At 38.4% G+C, this 20,773-nt stretch overlaps 1 pseudogene across 1 annotated transcript in view; it reads right to left on the bottom strand.

Annotated features, from left to right (window-relative positions):
• Positions 1-1,809: 1,809 nt before the first annotated feature.
• Positions 1,810-20,773, bottom strand: part of LOC307070007 (centrosomal protein of 78 kDa-like) — a 27,731-nt pseudogene continuing 8,767 nt past the window's right edge. The window contains exons 7-15 of the transcript in view: positions 19,925-19,955; positions 18,334-18,469; positions 17,096-17,145; positions 15,554-15,682; positions 6,218-6,295; positions 4,579-4,745; positions 3,348-3,519; positions 2,978-3,025; positions 1,810-2,439 (exon numbers count right to left, since the gene is read on the bottom strand). The product of the transcript in view is annotated as a centrosomal protein of 78 kDa-like (transcript). The remainder of the gene's footprint in view (positions 2,440-2,977; positions 3,026-3,347; positions 3,520-4,578; positions 4,746-6,217; positions 6,296-15,553; positions 15,683-17,095; positions 17,146-18,333; positions 18,470-19,924; positions 19,956-20,773) is intronic.

Genomic DNA, 20,773 nt, shown 5'->3' with positions numbered 1-20,773 from the left:
AACAATCAGGCAGGACCTTCTACAAGAAATCTGACACTCCAGCTTTTCTCTGATCTCACCTTTCACTCTGATTGAACTAAAGACTTATCTGTACATGTTTTACCAGGGAGACATCATTTAATCCAGAGATGTGTCATCACATACTCTTACATACTCTGCCATTTAAAAATTCTGCTCACGATGGGGGAAGGAGACAGGTGTGCTTTCTGACAGCCCCACTGTTCTTGCACTTCTAATGGTCACTGGCTTCTCTCTCAGTGCCTTCCTTAAACCCTTCTTCTCTTAACAAGGAAACAGGATAACAAAGTAATTAAGAGCCTGGTTACAGCCTATGTGTGAACAGAAACATAACCAAGGACATAGAGAATAGACTGGCGGTTGCCAAGGAGGAGGGGGTGGGAGAGGGTTGGATTGGGAGTTTGGGATTAGCAGATGCAAACTGGTGTATATACAGGATGGATAAACAAAAAGGTCCTACATGGGACTTCCCTGGTGGCGCAGTGGTTAAGAATACGCCTGCCAATGCAGAGGACATGGGTTCAAGCCCTGGTCCGGGAAGATCCCACATGCCAGAGAGCAACTAAGCCGGATGTCACAACTACTGAAGTCCAGGCACCTAGAGCCCGTGCTCTGCAACAAGAGAAGCCACCACAATGAGAAGCATGTGCACCTCAACTAGAGGAAGCCCGCGTGCAGCAACAAAGGCCAAACACAGCCAAAAATACATACATACATACATACATACATACATTTATTTTAAAAGAGTGCATGTATTTAAAAAAAACCCAAAAAGGTCCTACTGTAGAGCACAGGGAACTATATTCTATATCCTGTGATAAACCGTAATGGAAAAGAATATAAAAAAGAATGTACATAAATGTGTAACTGAGTCACTTTCCTGTACAGCAGTAATTAACACAACACTGTAATTCAAGTGTATGTCAATAAAAAATAAAATTAAAAAAAATTGCCAGAAAAATAGTCACATAAGGGGAACTTCCCTGGTGGTCCAGTGGTTAAGACTTTGCCTTCCAATGGAGGGGGTGAGGGTTCAATCCCTGGTCGGGGAGCTAAGATCCCACATGCCTTGAGGCCAAAAAACCAAAATATAAAACAGAAGCAATACTGTAACAAATGCAATAAACACTTTAAAAATGGTTGACATCAGAAAAAATCTTTAAAGAAAAAATTCACATAAATCAGAAACAAATGAAAGATAATAAAGTCCATACATTAAAAAAAAAAAAAAAAGAGCATGGGTTGGGGTCACATTGCAACTTCCCACTTACTTATAGCTGTGTAATTCTGGGAAACTCACATGTCTCCTCAGACTGTTCATCTATAAAATGGGGATGGTAAGAGTTCCCTACCTCAGAGCGTTGCTGTAATCCATAAACACGGTTAAGTGCCTTGGTAAATGTTTGAGGCTCTCTGGTTATTATGAATTAAAATATGTCAATGGCTTCTGGCCGTGTGATTTATAATAGTTTGATGTTTAACCAAATGGTAAAACTATTCCATTTATTATTCCCATCTCTTTTTAACCCTTAGCCTGCTTTGTTGTTTATGTTTTCTCCCACCACAGAGTGCTAGTTCCAGGAGAGTAAAGGCTTTATTTTGTTCACTGCTGAAAGCAACAGCACCCAGAGAACTCCTGTACATATGAAGCCCTCAGTAAACACTAGCTGAATGAATGGTGCAAAGTGTTACAAGGAAAAGTACACCCAAACTTTCATTACAATAAAAAAGTGTAGATAAAAAAATCTTTCTCTAATGGCTTCCAGTCAAGTAACTGAAAACACCATATGCTATAATAAAAACATAAGTAATTTATTAAAATTTGAAGGCAAAAACATAATTTTAAAAGATTTAGACCTATGTTAGGCGTGATAGAGTATGGATGCTTTCTTGAAATTCACAATCAGATCCAAGAGTATCACTTTCAGACTGTTCTAGTAGACTGAGTTTACTTTTAGTTGTCTTTGATGAAACAGTCACTATTCTACTCTCTTTCTTAACAGAAATGTGTTTTTTCGAAGACTCACTTTTAATTGGTTTATTAACCAAAGAATTATTTTGCCCAATTCCTTTGCTTTTCTGCTTTACAGGTGAGTCAGAGCAGGAATGCAGGTCCTTCCCAGGTTGTTTCTTAGCAGAGTAGTTTTTGGTCTATTCACCTGCTTTGCTCATTTTCTCTGAAGAAGACCTGCTATTTCTAGATAATTCCTCGTCTTTTCTTTGACTTCCAGTTCCAGAAATGACGTCTGCTGAAGGAGAACATGTTCTAGCAATGAAATCTTCAAAAGACTCCTGCCGCTGCTCTGTGACTGGGACCCCCAGGTTGTCTTTGGAAGTTTCTAAGGCCTCCTGAGTAGACGCTGGGACACGGAAGGAGTCGAGAGGCAAAGGAATCCTAGCATCACCTGTAATTTTCGGAAAGTGGAGGGGAAGACAAAAGACAAGACAAAAATTCAGTGATGAACAAAGCCAACCATTAAAAAGTAGAGTTCAAAACTTCAATGTTACTCTGTAATCTTATTATTAACACAGTCAATTGATTAATCAGAAGATTTCAGAGCCAGTTTTTTTTGTAATTATATCTTGCCAAGTGATTCTCAGCTTAACCTAGCTATAACCAAGGCTATGTCCGCTACGTTTTCAGACTTTGGTGATTGGGGTAGTTATTACCCATTTCCTTTCCCTCACTAAAAATAAAACCCTATTCTGTAAGATAATTAACTTCTTTTCTATCCTACAGGCACATGTAAACCGTATATAGTTTGTGACCAGACTGTGTTCTCAAGCTGTCAGTTCCCAAGACCACTCTGAGATTGGCTGATGGGGGCTCCAAGTAAGGCTAGAGGAAAAGCTGACAGGTTTTCCCCTCCCATTCCCATAACCAGGTGATTCACTCTAATATGTTACCTATTAGCTATGTCTGGATTACTTATTTTAAAAATTATATCAGTATGTGTACCTTCATTAGTGTTCCTTCATTGTAAGCTGACTGCATACAAATAGAAACCTAGATAAAATATGAACAGAATAGACATTTATACAATTTAAAATCTGGAATATTTTCTCTAATGTCTTCTTTCTTCATTAAGGATAGTTTGCTTTAACTCATAAATTTTCTAAAGAACTTCCAGTCTCCTTATTTACAAAAGTACAGTATCATGAAATGGACACACATTTACTAATCTCAGATTTGGAAAGGACTCCAGAGTCTTCTAGCTCCCGAGCATGTGAACCATTAGAGACTGATCATTATTGTTTTCTCCCTGACTTGGTCATTTCCTTTTTGCTAATCACTCTTAGAATCATTAAGTGCTGTTCTGTCCATTTACTTGGCTATTTTGCATTTGTTATGGGGCACCCTGTTTTGATTCTGATTTTCCTTCTTCAAGTGCCTTCTTTTCTTCTTTAGGTGGACTACTAACAGTAGAATTCATCTGGGGACGACCTAGTAAATGAAAATCTGACTGATCTATACCAGCCATTGTGGCCAACTGCCCAAGCCTAGACGAGAGGAGGAAAGGAGAAAAGACAAAGGTTATTATAATCACAGAAGAGCAGTTTAGATTTCCCCAGACCTACAATCATGAAATACTTCTAAAATCTTTTTTTTTTTTTTTTTTTTTTGTGGTACGTGGGCCTCTCACTCCTGTGGCCTCTCCCGTTGCGGAGCACAGGCTCCGGACGCGCAGGCTCAGCGGCCATGGCTCACAGGCCCAGCTGCTCTGCGCCATGCAGGATCCTCCCAGACTGGGGCACGAACCCGTAGCCCCTGCATCGGCAGGCGGACTCTCAACCACTCCGCCACCCGGGAAGCCCTACTTCTAAAATCTTAAAAGCCAACATCCTACTCCAGACTACAAGCCTCTCTCTCCCCCAAATCCTCAGCCCTTTCCAGATTCATCCTCTAGGAGACATCCCACTGTCTCACTAGCAGCTTCAATATGTACCATGCACCCTGTCCACTGCCTGTCACACCTCCATTCCCACACTTCTTTACCACCTTTCCTCCAGCTTCCAAGAATGTGTTTGTTCCTTCCTTCCCAACACCAACACCAATTCATTCACTGACAAAACACCACTCCATCAACTATCAATCTCCACTTCCCTCTTTCAGCAAAATTGCTCCCGGTTGAGAACCACTGACCTATATATCTCCCCTGCAGATTAATAATCATTTTTATGTCTAAGGCAAAGATAACTTTAATTCAAACTTATCAAACAAGCAAAATAAGTGAAAGATAGGAAAATTCGTATGCATTCCCGACTATTTTCAATGAAAACTGCCTTTAATTTAGTCTTTACAAAACAACTATACCTACTAATCACTCTGTCTACAGGTTACTCTTTTATAATGGGCTCCCCACTCTACCAAAGCAGGCTTCCCTATTTGCATTTCTTAAAAAATTTAATTCCTCATTTTAAAACGTCAACTATATTACCTATAATTACACTAAATTTGGCTAAATATAGCCACGTAAGTGATGAAAATTGCTCCAGTTCCTCAGCAAACTACCATTATAGTCGCAAAGAGAAGAATGCCATGAAGAGAAATGAACTAACCCAGCATCTTTAAGGAGAACCAGGAAAGCATGGAACTTCTGAAAAGAATTCTCAGTGCTGCCCAAAACACCTTCATCACCCAGGATCATGCTTGTCAATGAGTGGGCATGAAGGGCTTCAGACAAAGAGAAAGTTGAGTTTCTTAACTGGGCATTTTCATGTTCCAGCTATACAAGAAGACTGAAAACGTCTGACATGATTTTTTCTCATTGTCATCAAAAGTAGTCTTGCCTTGGGCTTCCCTGGTGGCACAGTGGTTGCGAGTCCGCCTGCCGATGCAGGGGACACGGGTTCGTGCCCCAGTCCGGGAAGATCCCACATGCTGCGTAGCGGCTGGGCCCGTGAGCCATGGCCGCTGAGCCTGCGCGTCTGGAGCCTGTGCTCCGCAACGGGAGAGGCCACAACAGTGAGAGGCTCACATACCGCAAAAAAAAAAACCCCAAAAAACAAAAAACAAACAAACAAAAAGTAGTCTTGCCTAGTTTCAAGGAACAAAACTAAAACACTCAAAATGTAATTAATTTATAATTAATGTAACCCTCCGCCAGTAAAGACAGAGACCATATCACATAATAACCAAAACCCACAGGCACCCAACAAAGTTTCCTATATAACACTTAGGTGGTATATAAATAAACCAAAGTTACCGTTTTATTAATGATCTTTCACAAAAGATCACATTTCTAACTGGTTCAATTCATAATGGAGCCTCATTCCACATTAGAAAATGACCTGCTTTAAGTTTCCCTTAAATTAGAAAGTGAATTATAGAATCTGATTTGAACAAAACATATTACAACTCTGCTGAATGTTAAGAATTAACTTTAGTGAGTAAAATATCTAATGCTTACGTTTAAAAGTCCTAAATCATACCCAACCCAATTTATTAAATGTACGATCACCAGTATTTTCTTTGGCTTCTTGAAAATATTCACCCCCGTGCACTCTTCCCCTTCCGCTCATCATCTACGCACTTAAAACCCCCTGTAAGCTCAACTCTCGTATTTCTCAGAAAGGCCGTTAATGTTCATGATGCCCCTTTTGCCTTACATGAGCAGGTGCTCAACGTTTATTGAATGAGTGTCTGCCAATCCAATGGATGCACTTTCAAAAATTCCTCCCTACACTCACCCTGTGATAAATATTTAGATAGAACTTTTTAGATTATGCCCTGCTTTCATGCACATTACCTAATGTAATTCTCATAGTATATATTTTTATCTTTCATTGCATTCTTGGAAGTTTTCCAATATCTTAAATTTATTTAAATGATTCACTTTCCTAATTCATTGCCAGGAGAGTTTCATCATGTCTTTTATGTTACTGTATATACAATATATGCACAGAAAGTGCCTTCTTGAATCAAAGAATCATGAACAGGAAATAAGCTAATGTCATATAAAAGCACACACACACACACACACACACACATACACAAAACCAGATTTTCACATCTTTAAAAACATGCTTTCTGGAATATAGATCATATGATCACTAAATACCAGTAAATGCAAAAGTCCATATGATACAACCAATTTGCATCATATTACAGTTTTAAAGCTTACAAAATATGTGTATATGGCTTAAAATCAAATCAAAATAAAACCAAAACACTCAAAAGCAGATGAAACGTGTTTACCTCACTGACTCGTCTATCAGCCTTCAGTCTTATTACTCTTTCCTCCTTTAACTGCTTTAGGCACTCCTCCAGGGTTTCCTAAACAAACAGAGTCAATATTATAAGTAATTCATAGTATAATATCCAAAAGCCTTTCCAGCTATTGGTCTCATCAGGATTTAGGGGCAGAGCTAGAAGTGAACTCAGATTTTAGTCTGCTACTGGTCATAGCATACCATGCCAGTGAAATGAATGATCAAAATCTATCAAATTTGCAAAGATTTATTTAAATTCCACTCTTTCCAACATAAATCTGTGGCAGCCCACCATAAAAGGCATATGCATATAACATAGTAAGTCAGAAATAAGAAGTTACAACCAAGAAAGAAAAATTCTATTTTTCTTTGTGGGTCTCTTTATAGCAGGAAGTCCTATTAACGAACCTACTTAGCATACCTGAACTGCATAATTGCAGATTCAAAAGCATGTTTTAAAAAAGTAATCACTTTTAAAGCAATTTACAGTCAAGCACTGTTCCTGGAGTTCCCTGGGTATTAAATAATCGAATCATCAAAACCCTAAGAGGGGGCTTCCCTACTGGCACAGTGGTTAAGAATCCGCCTGCCAGTGCAGGGGACACGGGTTCGAGCCCTAGTCCAGGAAGAACCCACATGCCGCAGAGCAACTAAGCCTGTGCGTCACGACTACTGAGCCTACGCTCTAGAACCCACGTGCCACAACTACTGAAGCCTGCGCGCCTAGAGCCTGTGCTCCGCAATAAGAGAAGCCACCGCACCGCAATGAAGAGTAGCACCCCGCTCGACGCAACTGGAGAAAGCTGGCCAGCAGCAACGAAGACCCAATGCAGCCAAAAATAAATTTATAAAACAAAAAACCCTACGAGGAAAGAACGATCACTAACTCCATGTTATTTTACAGATGAGGGAAACAGAGGCAGAGAAGTAGAGTAAGTAGAGCAGCACAGCCAAGGTCACACCACTAAGTAGCAGAGCCACACTGTGGACTCAGGAAGCTGGCTGCCATTCCTGCTCACGGAGGTGGTAGTCTTCCCTTCACCAAGGTCACTGAAATAAAATGAACACTGATAAACTATCTTAGGAGTTTTAGGAACTAAGACACTTCGGTCCTTGAAGTGGGGACACTGCTTGCAATAGGCAGAATTCTGACAGAGCCCCCAAGATGACCACTTACTGAAGTACACAAACCTTCACCTTCCACTTATCCAATCAAACTCTAAATGTAGGTGCTGTAGTGAAGGGATTTTGCACATGGAATTAAGGTTCAAAATCAGTTCATCTTTTAAGATAGGGAGATTATTTTAGGTGGATGTGGCCTACTCAGGCACCCCATGAAAAGGACCTGAACTCTTCCTGAATTGAAGTACAAAAGGGACAAGAGGGAGACTCTCCATTGCTGGCTCTGAAGAAGTCCAATGCTGCGGCAGGGAAGGCAAGCGAGAGGCCTCTAGGAGCTGAAACTCTGCCCCGACTGACAGCCAGCAAGGAAATGGGGACCTCTGTCCTGCAACTGCAGAATCTGAATTATGCCAACAAGCCGGAAGAAGCCTGTAGGCATTCTTTCCCAGAGCCTCTGGACGCTAACACAGCCAGACTGACATCTTGATTTCACCTCTGTGGCCCACACAAACTATGGTGAACATCCAACGTTTGGGGCGCAATATCTTACACTTAAACTTCACGTGCTTTAACACTCTCAGGAGGGAACCCACATGTTCCCGTGTGTATCTGAGCAGGAAGCCCAGTCACGCTGTGCCTGGACTTCTGACCTACAGAACTCTGAGCTAGTCAAATAGGTATTGTTTTCAGTCAGTAAGAGTGTAGTAAAAGAATTAATATTCTACTCAACCTCCAGGTTCGTGAACAAAATAAATGATTGTCATTGTTTTAGGCCACTGTTTTGGGGTGGTTTCTTATGCAGTGATAAACAATCATAATACCTATACTTATGAAAACAGTAAGGTATATTTATACATGTTAACTGCTTTGAACAATCACTTAAAGAATGAGGAACTCTATTACCTGCCATCATTGGGAGAGGAGCTGGTATCACTTTCTGGACAGTAGCTTTTGGTACCTAACAACGATCCTACATCAGGAGTTTACCCTAAGGAAATCAAAGATGTGGGCAAAGATTTATCTACCAACATGATGTCATAAGATTGTTGATAACCAAACCCTAGAAGAAAGCTAAGAGCCTCCGAATTGGGACTGGTTTAAATAAAAACAGCTCATCGTCTGAAGGAATGCGCTATGAAGCCACTAAGAATGACAAGAGGTCTCAACCAGAGTTCATGAATGGGCTTCAGGAGTGCTACATTCAAAATGTATCTGTGCGTTTTTCCTGGGAGATGATGCATAAGCTTAATCAAATTCTCTGATGTAGAAGAGTAGTTAGTGACATGGCAAAATATTTCGGATACTTTTTTAAGACAAAAGAGCAGATTAGGTGTGTGTTCATGCAGAGGTGGCTTTTATTTCCTTCAAGAAGTTGTTCATTGTTTTCAAACATTTGCTCAATGAACATATATTTTTATATTCAGAACATGTTTAAAAAACTGAGAGTCTAAGAACTTCAAATTCTTTAATGTTTCATTACTAAAGCCAGTCAAGTTTTCAATGGGGAAAAAGGGAAAAAAATTGCAAAATTCCTCTACTTGTTTTTTTTCTTTTTTTTTGGTGGTACGTGGGCCTCTCACTGTTGTGGCCTTTCCCATTGCAGAGCACAGGCTCCAGATGCGCAGGCTCAGCAGCCATGGCTCACGGGCCCAGCCGCTCCGCTGCATGTGGGATCCTCCCGGACCGGGGCACGAACCCGTGTCCCCTGCACCGGCAGGCGGACTCTCAACCACTGCGCCACCAGGGAAGCCCCCCCTCTACTTTTAATATAATGGTTTAATCAATCTTCTAAAACTGATTTCAAAGAAATTCTAAACAAATAAACAAAAAAACAAAAAACCCTCAGCATGGTCAGAGGAAAGTAGACTAAAATTCCTGACTGGTTCTAAATAGCACATCAAAGTGCAATTACATGCAACAGTTTCTCCCTCTAATGGAGGGAATTAGAACACAGTGTTCAATTTTTGTGAAAAAGTGTACCCTCCTCCTACAAAGTATTCACAATTCATGTCCCTTACATGGAAATATGGAACCAAAAACGTTAGAAAGTAAAATTGTTTGATATTCTATTACTTAAGTAAGACTAATGATAAGGCTTTGGAATAATTTTCCTTCCTGCCATCTGCTCTCCTTCCTCCCTTCTGTACACTGGCTAGGGTGATTTTTCTGGGACAAAGCTCCCATCATATTGGATATCAAATTTTATGTTCAACTTTTCTCCATTTAACATTGAAATCAATCATTTCTCATATAATCAGGGGATTCATAACCTTGATTTTTTGTGTGGGCTACAAAATATTCCACTGAGTGGGTTTACTGGTTAACCATTTTACACATTTAAATTCTTTCCAACTTCTCAATATTATCAGACAAAATAACCGTTTTTATGCATGAAGGCTTTTTTCCATATTGAGAATAACATTCTTACAATAAATCCATAAAAATGAGTTTGAGATCAAAGCAAATGAACATTTTTAAGGCTCTGAGGTACCTATCTCCAGACTTCTTTCCAAAAGATTTCTGAGATTTTACACTGCCATCAGCGATGTATCACTTGGTATATAACCTCTACTATAACTGTTGGCTTACTTCCTCACTTAGAGTGCAAGTTATTTGAAGATAGGGGGTGTATTTTATTAAGTGTTTATCCCCAGCACCTGTGCCTAGCACAACGTAGACGGTCAATAAATAATTGCTTAATAAGGAAAATCCCTGCCACACACGTACATATAAGATGTACGTGTGTGAAAGACAGACTGTGTGTTTTTCTCTAACTGGATAGATGAAAACTTGTCATCTTCTTTAATGTGCAATTTTTTTGCTTATAATTAGTAATTAAATTTCTCTTTTAGATTATATTGTAAATATTCAGATTCTCTGAGGCAAATGGGCCTGGCACTACCCATTAGCTACATAACCTTGGACAAGTTCTATAACTCTAGGCCTCAACTTCCTCATCTATAAAATGGAGATAAGCTCCCATATTACAGAGCTCTTGTGAGAATTACATGAGTTAAAACACATATAAAATTAAAAGAGTGCTTGGTACATAGAATATGTGCAATTAATGCTGAATGAATGAACATGCGAATGCAAACAGTAGTGAAGGGCTTAAAATGAAACGGTCTCAGCCCACTCCCACATCCAGCACTCAAGAAGCGACCGATTCTTTACGCAGTTTTTAATTGTAAAATACGATATGTGTACTGAGAAGTGCACAGAACAAAACTGTCAATGTGACAAATAAAAAGAGAATACTTACATAAGCACTACTCGAATCTGTCAGCATCGCAAAAACCCCCCATATCCTTTTCTCATCACAAGCTCCTTCCCTCTTCCCGGTTAAACACCAACCTCACTTCTTGACAGTCATTTCCTTTAACCTGCATGCATCCCTAACAAAAGAGTTTAGTTGTGTCAACATCTAACTTTATGTACAGGATCATAGTATATGAAGTCTTTTCTATCTTATTTCTTTCTCTCAACCTTGGTTTAAAAAATTCATCCACATTGCTGCCTGTAGCTCTAGTTCATTCCATTTTATTGCTGGATAGTTTTCCCACTGTACAAATACACATCATTTATTTAATTTTTGACTCTTAATGGACATTTGGTTTGTTTTCAGTTTGTGCTAATGCAAATCATGGACAGGAATCCTGCTGTACCCATTATTCTGGTGCATTTACATAGGGCAGGGGTGAGGGCTGCTGGCTCACAGGCTATTTATATACCTTCAGTTGATGGAGAGGGCTAAATGCTTTCCAAAGTAGTTGTGTCGATTTATACTCCAGTATAAACAGGGTAGAAGATTCCCATAGTACTTCAGGTCTACAATACCTGATACTACCAGACTTTTTATTTATGTATTTGTCAATCTGATTGACATGTAGTTTCCTTGGTTTTGACTCACTTTTCACTTATTACTTAATGAAGTCGTACACTTTTCTGTGTTTACTGGCTGTATGGATTTCCTTTTTTATGAGGTTTACGTCAAATATTGTTATTTTTTATTATTTTATTATTATTATTTACTTGTGGCTGTATTGGGTCTTCGTTGCTGCGTGCAGGTTTTCGCTAGTTGCGTCAAGCGGGGGCTACTCTTCATTGCGGTGGCTTCTCTTGTTATGAAGCACAGGATCTAGGCGCGCAGGCTTCAGTAGTTGTGGCACATGGGCTCAGTAGTTGTGGCTCACGGGCTCTAGAGCACAGGCTCCATAGTTCTGGTGCACAGGCTTCGCTGCTCCGTGGCATGTGGGATCTTCCCGGACAAGGGCTCGAACCCGTGTCCCCTGCCTTGGGAGGCAGTTTCTTAACCACTGCGCCATCAGGGAGGTCCAACTATTGTTATTTTGAATTCTTCTCCATTTCCAAGTAATACTCTTCCATGACTATTTTCTCACTAAATTGGAGGCATTATCTGTTCACTTTCTAACTTACTAATAAGTAAGGGTTTAGTTCCTCTACACTCTTTCCTATGTCCACACTGCTCAGTAAAGTTATGTCATCATGAGTTATTCCACCGCTCATGATCTCTTTGACTTGTAGTGATATACTTAAAAACCTACATTGTTGATCAACTAGAAACTCTCTCAACGTCACGCTTTGTAAAATGAGGACATTCATACCATCTTCCCTTTTTTCTACCTCCTGTCTACCTTCCAAACCTAGCTGTTACGTTGTCAAAGTTGAAATTTATATTCTGTTCTATGTGCAGTTAAGTCTTCTGTTATTTGAGAGTCAGTACGGAGTAAGGTTTAAGAGAACAGGCAGAGAGCCTAAACTCAAAGCCTTGATCCAACCTTAAATTAGGTACAGCCTGGGCAAGTTCCTTCCCTGTATTAGCTTCCTGTTCTCAAAAGTGGGAATGATATTAGCACCAACCTCATAACGCTATTCAGAGGATTAAATGAGTTAATATATGCAAAAACACTTAGAGACTAATATATACTAAGTACATACTAGTACACAATACATTTCAGTACATACCAAGTTAATACTAACACATACTAAGTATAGTTTACATTAGATATTTGTGATTACATGCACGTTGACAATAAAAGCTGCAAACCAAGACAGTATTGCCATTATTACAATGAAATTAATATTGCCCACTGCAGATGTACTGTGTGTCTGTGTATAGACTACACCTCGTTCCATACTGTGCCAGTGTCACTGCCCTTGTGCAGGGTGACCACATACCCCAAGCCGCCTTGGGCTGTTCCAGTTTATACCTGTTGTCCTGATGTTACAGCATTAGAGTGCCTCCTTACACTATTGAAGTGTAAGGAGTTTGGACAAGTTCTGGTTTGGACAACAAATTAGATACGTGGTCATTACCCCTGTGTGTCACTGAAAAGGGGGCCATCTACAGTGTCAAGTTGAAGTGGATTCTTCCCTTCCTCACCAATAGTAGCTTAAAAATCAACCATAGTTTAGTGTGCTTCAGGTTTATGTCCGTATAGCCTTTTCTCCTCTGGAGTCCAAGTTCCTTCTCCTCTTCCTCTCCCTCCTCCCTTCCAACAGTGCCTAACACCTAGTAAGTACAATATGCCTCAAGGTGTTTCTAAGCTCTCAATCACACAATCAATAGAAGCCTCTCCACTCTAGACTAGCTGCAATCTGCACTGAATCCCCTATTACCTTCCTTCTTGGTTTATTGCCTCATTTGGCTGGATTATGTCTATAAATAGCTTAAGGTGTAGCACAGGAGGTCAATTTTTCAAATTTCTTTGGGTACAAAATATCTTCTTCAGCCTCCACTTATGACTCATAGTTTGGCTGGATACAAACCCCTAGGGTGAAAATTATGTGCCTGAAAAACTTTGGAGGTATCTTTCTAATGCCTTCCAGGATCCATGGTGCTCATGACAAGTATGATAAAGTCAGGTTTTAACCTTTTTTTTTAGGTGACCAGTATTTTTCTCTCTGGAATGGATGTATCCTCTCAGTATTTTATTCTAATTTATTTTTTCAGTATTTTAAAGTTTCACAATGAAGGGTGCCTAGGTATGAGTCTATTCTTGCTCATCTTGCATAACTTTTTTCAATCTGAGGCCTGATGTCTACTTTCAGCTGTGGGGAATTTTGTTGCCCTTTGACAGCTTCCCTCCATTTTTTTTTGGGTCTGGACTTTCTAATAGTAACATGTGGGATCTCCCAGATGCAGCCTCTCTAACATATTTCTATCACATTTTCCATTGTGTCTTTCTTTTTTATATACTGAGAAATTTTTTAAATTCCTACTGAATTTATTTCAGCAACTATATTTGCATTTCCAGGAGAACTCTCTTGCTTTCTGACCATTCTCCTTTTCATTAATACCCTAGTCTTATTTTATAGTTGCTAGCTCTTTTTAAACCTCTCTCAGGATACTAATTAGGGTTTTTTCTTAAATTATTCTGTTCCCTAAATTGTCCCTGGTCCTACTAGGATATGTTTGCACTCTTTCCCCCTCTCTCATGTTGTAAGCTTTACTCAACTAACAGGCAAATGACAGTTATTTTCTATTTAAGAATGAGCGCAGAAAGCTCCCTGAACTCAACGATTGATTGGCTTCTTATGCAGGAAGAAGCGGGGAGTAACTGTAACAGGATCTCCCCCAAACACAGTTTTCTAGGGTGTAAAAACTCATACGAGCTGCCCCAGTTCTCGCCAGTTTTACTGTTTTCAAAATGAAAGCATCTCATTTCAGGAGCGTGAGGGCGGGGCTGGGAGTCCACTCCCCCAAACACATCCCTTCAATGAGCTCCCCTATTTGTCACACTTTTAACTAACTCCACCCTCTCTCCTACATGCGCACCTGAGCATGGGGCTACTTTTTCAGGTGGGGTCAGAATCCTCCTCAGTTGCACGTGGTCCCTGTGCATATTCTAGGTGATGCTTTTCCTCTGTTCTACTGCTTCAGTTTCACACTTTTCCACCTGTCTTCTGTCTTTCAAAACTATGTTGAAATCTCTTGATTGTTGTGGGCATATATACTTAAACACTTTGATACCATCATTGTAGTGTCCTGTGAAAACAGAGAAGAGCTAAAAGGGTTCTCAGTGCATTCTGAATCTGCTATTCTGTGGTCCCAGTGTTTAAACTTCTTGGACTTCCCCAGTGTCTATTACTGCTTTTACAAATACAATCTCGTGGTCTATTCGTGAAGGAAATGAATACACCACATCTAAAATAACAAAGAATGGGGGTTAGATGCTCTAGGATCTTGTCATACTCTGCCATTTACTAATAAACCACTTACGTTCTACAAATTGTAGGTGCTCATTTATAAAACGAAAGGGAGTAACTCTACATGAACTATAGACTTCTCCTACTCTAACATTTCATAATTTTCTAAGTTCTTTTCTTAAATTTTCTCTATATTATCATTAATTTTAATTAAAAAATAAAAATCTAACTTTCTCTTTTGAAAATCAAAGAGTAATTCCCGTAGTCCTACAATAATGGGATAATCAGTTCTGAAACCTGTCAAGTGTCATGTTTCATATGAAGAGAAAGTCATATTAAATAATTTTAAAAAATTAAACATGGACTTTGTAGCACAAAGACAAGGTCCCCCCCAAATGGAGTTCCTTTATTTACTAGAAATGTTCAGCTCTGCATTAAAGTTGAAATAAAATAAATATATTAATTTTGAGGTGCAAAAATTTCTTATAAAAATCAATTTTTCTTTTCTGTCCATACAAACAAAAGTATGGAATGACATTAGAGGTCAGGTTTATTTGGTAATAGAATGTAGCTTCTTGATATTTTTGATTTTAGGAAAGGAGAATATCAACATCAAAACGTTTTTCAACTTTACTTTTATTTAAAATGAGGCCATATTTTCCTCTTATAAAAAGAGAGTTCAACTAGAACTGTCAATTTTCTCATCTGTAGAACAAGAGCACTGAATCAGCTGACTGTATTCAATCAGAACTCAATTTCCTTATCTTATGATCACTAAGCTTCTCCCTAAATCTAATATACTAAGGTTCTAAGGAAAGGAAAATATATTACTAACGACATGTTTTGATTTTAGTTTCTTAGAGTTCAAATGTCCACCATTCACCTTGGTCTAAGCTTAAGGAACCATTCAAGGGGATACAATGCAGGTGGGAGGAGAAAACAGAACCCTCACACAAGCTGTGCTGTGTTGCAATCAGCCTTCCGTTTGAAAAATAATCTTCTCTATAGCTTTAAAGTGATAACTCTGTACCTGCAATGCTTCTTGTTTCAAACGGATTTTCTCTGGCTCTTCCTGAACACGTTCTGAGGAATCATTGACCTCTTCGATTTCTGAGGAGGAAGGACTCTACTCTCACAGTCACAGGAAATTCTGATGGACCTGAGTGTCACAAGAAGAAGATAGGAAACCACAGAGTTGTTAAACTAAAGTGCAAAAAAAGAAGACAAGATTGTATAAAAAACAACACAAGCCAGATACCAAATATCCAAATATTAGAGGACACTTAACAAAAGTGATCTGAGGTATCATTATTTATAAATGTCTCTCACTGCTCTTTAGTGTAAAACAGGCAATGACTAAGTAAAAGTACAGTAACTTATTTTTGCTATGTTACTGTACAGACCTCTGTTGTACGTGGTTAGGATTAGTAATGGGAATTGCCCATATTATTTTATTAAGTTTCTTTCACAGAAGCCAAGTGAAGATCCAAGGTAAACATTTTTTCTCAGATCAACTTTATACTGCAAATGAAAAATTTATTCTTCACCATCAGACAAAAACAGTCTGGAAGAAAATGTAGTTTTTCAGAGGAAAATACATCAGTAAAGGGACTGATGAATAATCAGAAAGTCAACATATCTAAGCTGTGAATAATAGACATTAGAATTTTAAAAAATAAATCACATACACATACACAACTAAAACTGACCCATCAAAAATTTCATCTTCTCACCACCCTTAAGCCAAAACTAGGGCAACAATTCTCCCAGCAAGCTTCACTGCCACTGCAATGTTGTTCAATAGGGCATTTCCAAACATTTAAAAACTGACCTGGCCACAACCCCATAAAAGTCTACAGATCATAAAGAACTGTGCTGGGATTACATAACCACGCAGAAGACAAGTCACTAGGACATCATTTTGACAACAAGCAGCAAACCCTGCAGCATAGGAAAACCCTAACAGGAGAACAAGGTGCACACCCCTCTCTCTGGGAATGCAAGGCCAGGACTGACACCCAAGATGCTCTTCTCTCAACCTCAGCAGTGGTGCCATTCACAGAGCAACTATGCAGTCTCCCAAGACCACTGGGAAGGAGAATCTGATACTGACAGTATTAGCTTGCCACGAGGCCATAAGCGAGGGAATGTCTGTGGCCTTGGTGAGAGAGCAGAGGTTTGGGAGATGTTGCTTTATATTGGCTTTCAGATCAGGAATTTGTACATATAGCCCGCAAACAACGTTTCTTGAAAACATGTGAACATTCTTGAGTATGACAGCTCCATGTGAGGGGTCAGAAATGGCAGTCAAGTTCGTTTCACTGGGTAACAGCTGATTTGCGGACTGGAAAACAGGCTTCCTTGTTTACAGACATAGCCACAAGGCTGCCCGTTGTGTGCCAAATCCACACAACTACACAGTTGCATTGGGAGAGCGACCAAACATGTTTTACATGGATTTATTTCAGAGAGGGAAATGCTTCTTGTAAGGCTCTGTCAGTTTAAAAAGCAAGAAGAATGACCATCCACCTTTCCCAATTCAAGCCCTATATATCGTAAATATGATAGCTACACACCACCAACTGATTACATACATCAGGAGCTTTGATGAATGGAAAGCCCCTGAAGAGATATCAACAAAACGAAGTTAGATCTTCATGTAAATACATCACCAGTTAAACCCAGTTAATACAACTATTTAGTATTATGTACAGTATCCATACAGAATTGTGTATAAAAATAAATAAGCTCAAAACAAGGACCTGGAGGGCTCTGCTATGGAGAAAACAGAACAGAATTCAGCCTACTGGCTTGGTAATAACTCTCTGAACTGCTGAGAGGCCCCTTCAGCTCCTATGTTCAGGATGGTTGAGATTTCAGTCTCTCTTCTTTAAATGGTGATATTAATCGTTCTCTAATTTACCCCCCTGTGTGACGAGGATGGACCTGCGATTAAGTGTCTCAGGAAGAAGATAGGAAACCACAGAGCTGTGAAACTCAAGTGCAAACACTGGGGATTCAACACTATAGTTTATGCAACAGCAATTCACATTACCATTTGCAAAAAAGTAGTCGGTTGTCCAGTGGGGATTAGAAACATCCATTTAACATGAGCAACTGAACAGATATTTTACACAGTAACTACTTCAAGTACTATTTAAAATCAATTCTTTGTTTTCTTAAGCAATTGTTAATCCCCAATTTCGTGATTACTGCCAAGTAAGTCACCTGAAGATCATCTAGAGCCATCTATTTCACTTAGCAAGCCTAAAGCTATAATTCAACCATTTTATTTACTGTTCTGTGACAAAAATTACTATGAACAGCTATCCCCTGGATGAGAAATCAGCTAGTGCTAGTTTGACTCACTAAATCTGATTTACTGAGTTAATAAGCCAGTTGATTTAGAATAGGTCTAATGCATATTTTTCATCCATTCTGCATTAAACTATTTCCCATGCCTAAAATGTCTTTTTTCCCATTCGTACGTATCCAAATTCCTACTTCTGTGCTGTAGGGCTTCGCTCAACTACACCTGCCTTTAATCAAACTTTTCTCACATGCACAATTGGTGATCATTTTAGTCTCCTCAAGACTCCCATGGAGTTACCTCTGTTGTGACACTTGAGAAACAACTTGAAACTCCCAATTACTTTTAATTTTTCTTCCTTAGAGGGCTCATTAGGCAGAAGCCATGTGTGAGTTACCTTTTTTCCTCTACACAAAGCACCAGAGACCACCCACATAATACAAGGTCCAAAATAAAGAACTCTAAATGACTGAAAAAGACAGGGAATTCAAACAGGTTACCTGTTGCTTTTTGCACTTTCTGCAGGACACAATGGCCGGAAACCAGACACTCCAGGTGGTAGCGGTTCAGGAGGGCAACATTCTTTACCAGCAGAGTGTTTCCTTCCATTACTTACAGGCTTCTTTGAGGCCAAGACTACGTTTGACAAAGCATGAAAAGAAGGAATCAAGATGCACCAAAGGTCTACAGAGCAACTGTCACACGTGCACACGTCGAAAGGAATCAAAAAGGCACTTGACAATGATGCCAAGCCCATTAAAAAGAGGATCGGTTTTGTACAAAGATTGTACATAAGCCAGCATTTTTAAAAAATATAAGTTCTCTACAGTAACAAGTTCTTTTAACTAAAACAAAAGTATTGAGATGTGCAGAAATGCAAAAATAAAGTTTAAAAAAAAATCCCAAAGTATGATACATTTTATGTATCATGCAGAAACACTCCAGTTTCCTGAATCTTAGAACACCTTTGGCATTTCAGAATCTCAAGGACACAGAAACACAGATATACCCATGACTTCTGCCAAACAGAATCTTCAGAAGTAGACCAAAAGTTAAATTGAAGATGAATTTTTCTATGTAAAAACAATACAAGTTATAAGGCTGCAAGTTGCTGGGGGGTAGGTGAGTCAATTTCACCCTCCTATAAGCCTGTCAACCTTCACTGCTCCTTTGATTTCATATAGAAAACACACAAAAAAACAAATGAAACCCACTGGATGAAAGAGTGAAATGTGGAGACTTACCCTATATTTCAGTAGTAAAGAGGCAAGTATCTTTATATGAAACATTTGGTTGCAAACACTAGACCTACGTGTTAATATTTTACTTAGAACAAGCCATATATTAAAATTCACATTTAAATATTTAATTTGAATTTACTGAAAACAAACATCATAGGTTAAAATGGTTATATTTATCCTTCAAAGCTACTATATTTTGTTATTTTATTTATTTATTTTAATAGATCTTGATTGGAGTATAATTGCTTCACAATTCTGTGTTAGTTTCTGTTACACAACAAAGCGAATCAGCCATATGCATACACATGTCCCCATATCCCACCCTCTTGAGCCTCCCTCCCACCCTCCCTATCCCACCCCTCTAGGTCATCGCAAAGCACCAGGCTGATCTCCCTGTGCTATGCTGCTGCTTTCTACTATATTTTAGCAGCATTAGGATGCAGGGTAAAATGGAGTGTATGCGGTAATACAGGACAAATATTTCATAGAGTGTAGCTTATTGATAATCACCACACGATCCTCTGTGATTTACATGCCTCTTAAAAATATATAGGAGCTCAGTTCATTTTGTGCTATTTTATTGTGTTTTTTAACTTAATTGCCATCAAAAAAAATGTTTGTATGCATATGGTTTGTATGTGTATACCCTTCCTTTACTTTCAGAAACTAATGCAAATACATTTGTATTAAAATTTTTTTAAATTACACTTTTCTTGTTAGGAGATTAAAAAATTTCTAATAAAAGTTCCCATCTTTTATTAGGCATACATAAGTACAATATAAATGTGACACAATTCACACCATTATTTCACCCCTATACTCACCTGGATCTAGGTATATAACCAGATACTGATTTCGCTTACCTCTATGTCTCCAAATAACTGAGGCAAATACAAAAAAAAGCCCAAGAAATAAAATTACTCTTAAAAGAGCTCAATGAGCTTGTATACTTCAGTTACATTTCCACTTTGTTTAATCATGCTAACTAAAAAAAAATGTTTAACTGTTCTCATTCCGTGATGCCCTATTATTCTGTACAAATTTTACAGAATTCCTAATATGTTTTACATATACATGTTTTATTTATATATATTTCCATTTCTAATATCATAGCAAAAGTCAATGTAGCTATTTTAAGAATGCTTTACATATGATATAAATTTTTAATAATATCTAATTAGTGTGATATCACAAATCTTAACTTCTTTGAATGTACTATTTGATTATTAAAATATCACTCTCTTGAAATAACAATTGGCAGACGATCATAAGCTTTTTTTTTGACTTCATAAACACTCTTAACAACTTATTTAATACACTATTGTCCAAGCAAGTTGATGAATAGAGAATCAAAAATATACAACTTTAAGTAGAAAAAAAAAGCTGTATTTATTAAGATGTTTACAATAGTTTATTTGAGGTTATTTCCAATTTTTCACCAATTTAAAAAATTGACCTACTCAATGAAACCTTGTGAATGCAATGTTAAAGTATAACTATGAATCACAGAATTTAAATTTAGTATGAAAAGAATGGCAAATTATATTGAAGCTATGTGGAATTATGTTTATAGACAGCAGAAAGAGAAAATTAAAATGTAAATATTGCTTGATAGGATAATGGGATTAGAGGTGGTCTTTTAAATTTTTCATTTTTATGCTAATACAATACCTTTATAAAACCCAAAAATCTTCAAACA

This window comes from Hyperoodon ampullatus, assembly GCF_949752795.1.
Source record: "Hyperoodon ampullatus genome assembly, contig: scaffold_453, whole genome shotgun sequence".
In the NCBI taxonomy this organism is placed as follows: Eukaryota; Metazoa; Chordata; class Mammalia; order Artiodactyla; family Ziphiidae; genus Hyperoodon; species Hyperoodon ampullatus.
The sequence above is the reverse complement of the archived record's forward strand: the minus strand, read 5'-3'. Positions and strand labels throughout refer to the sequence as shown.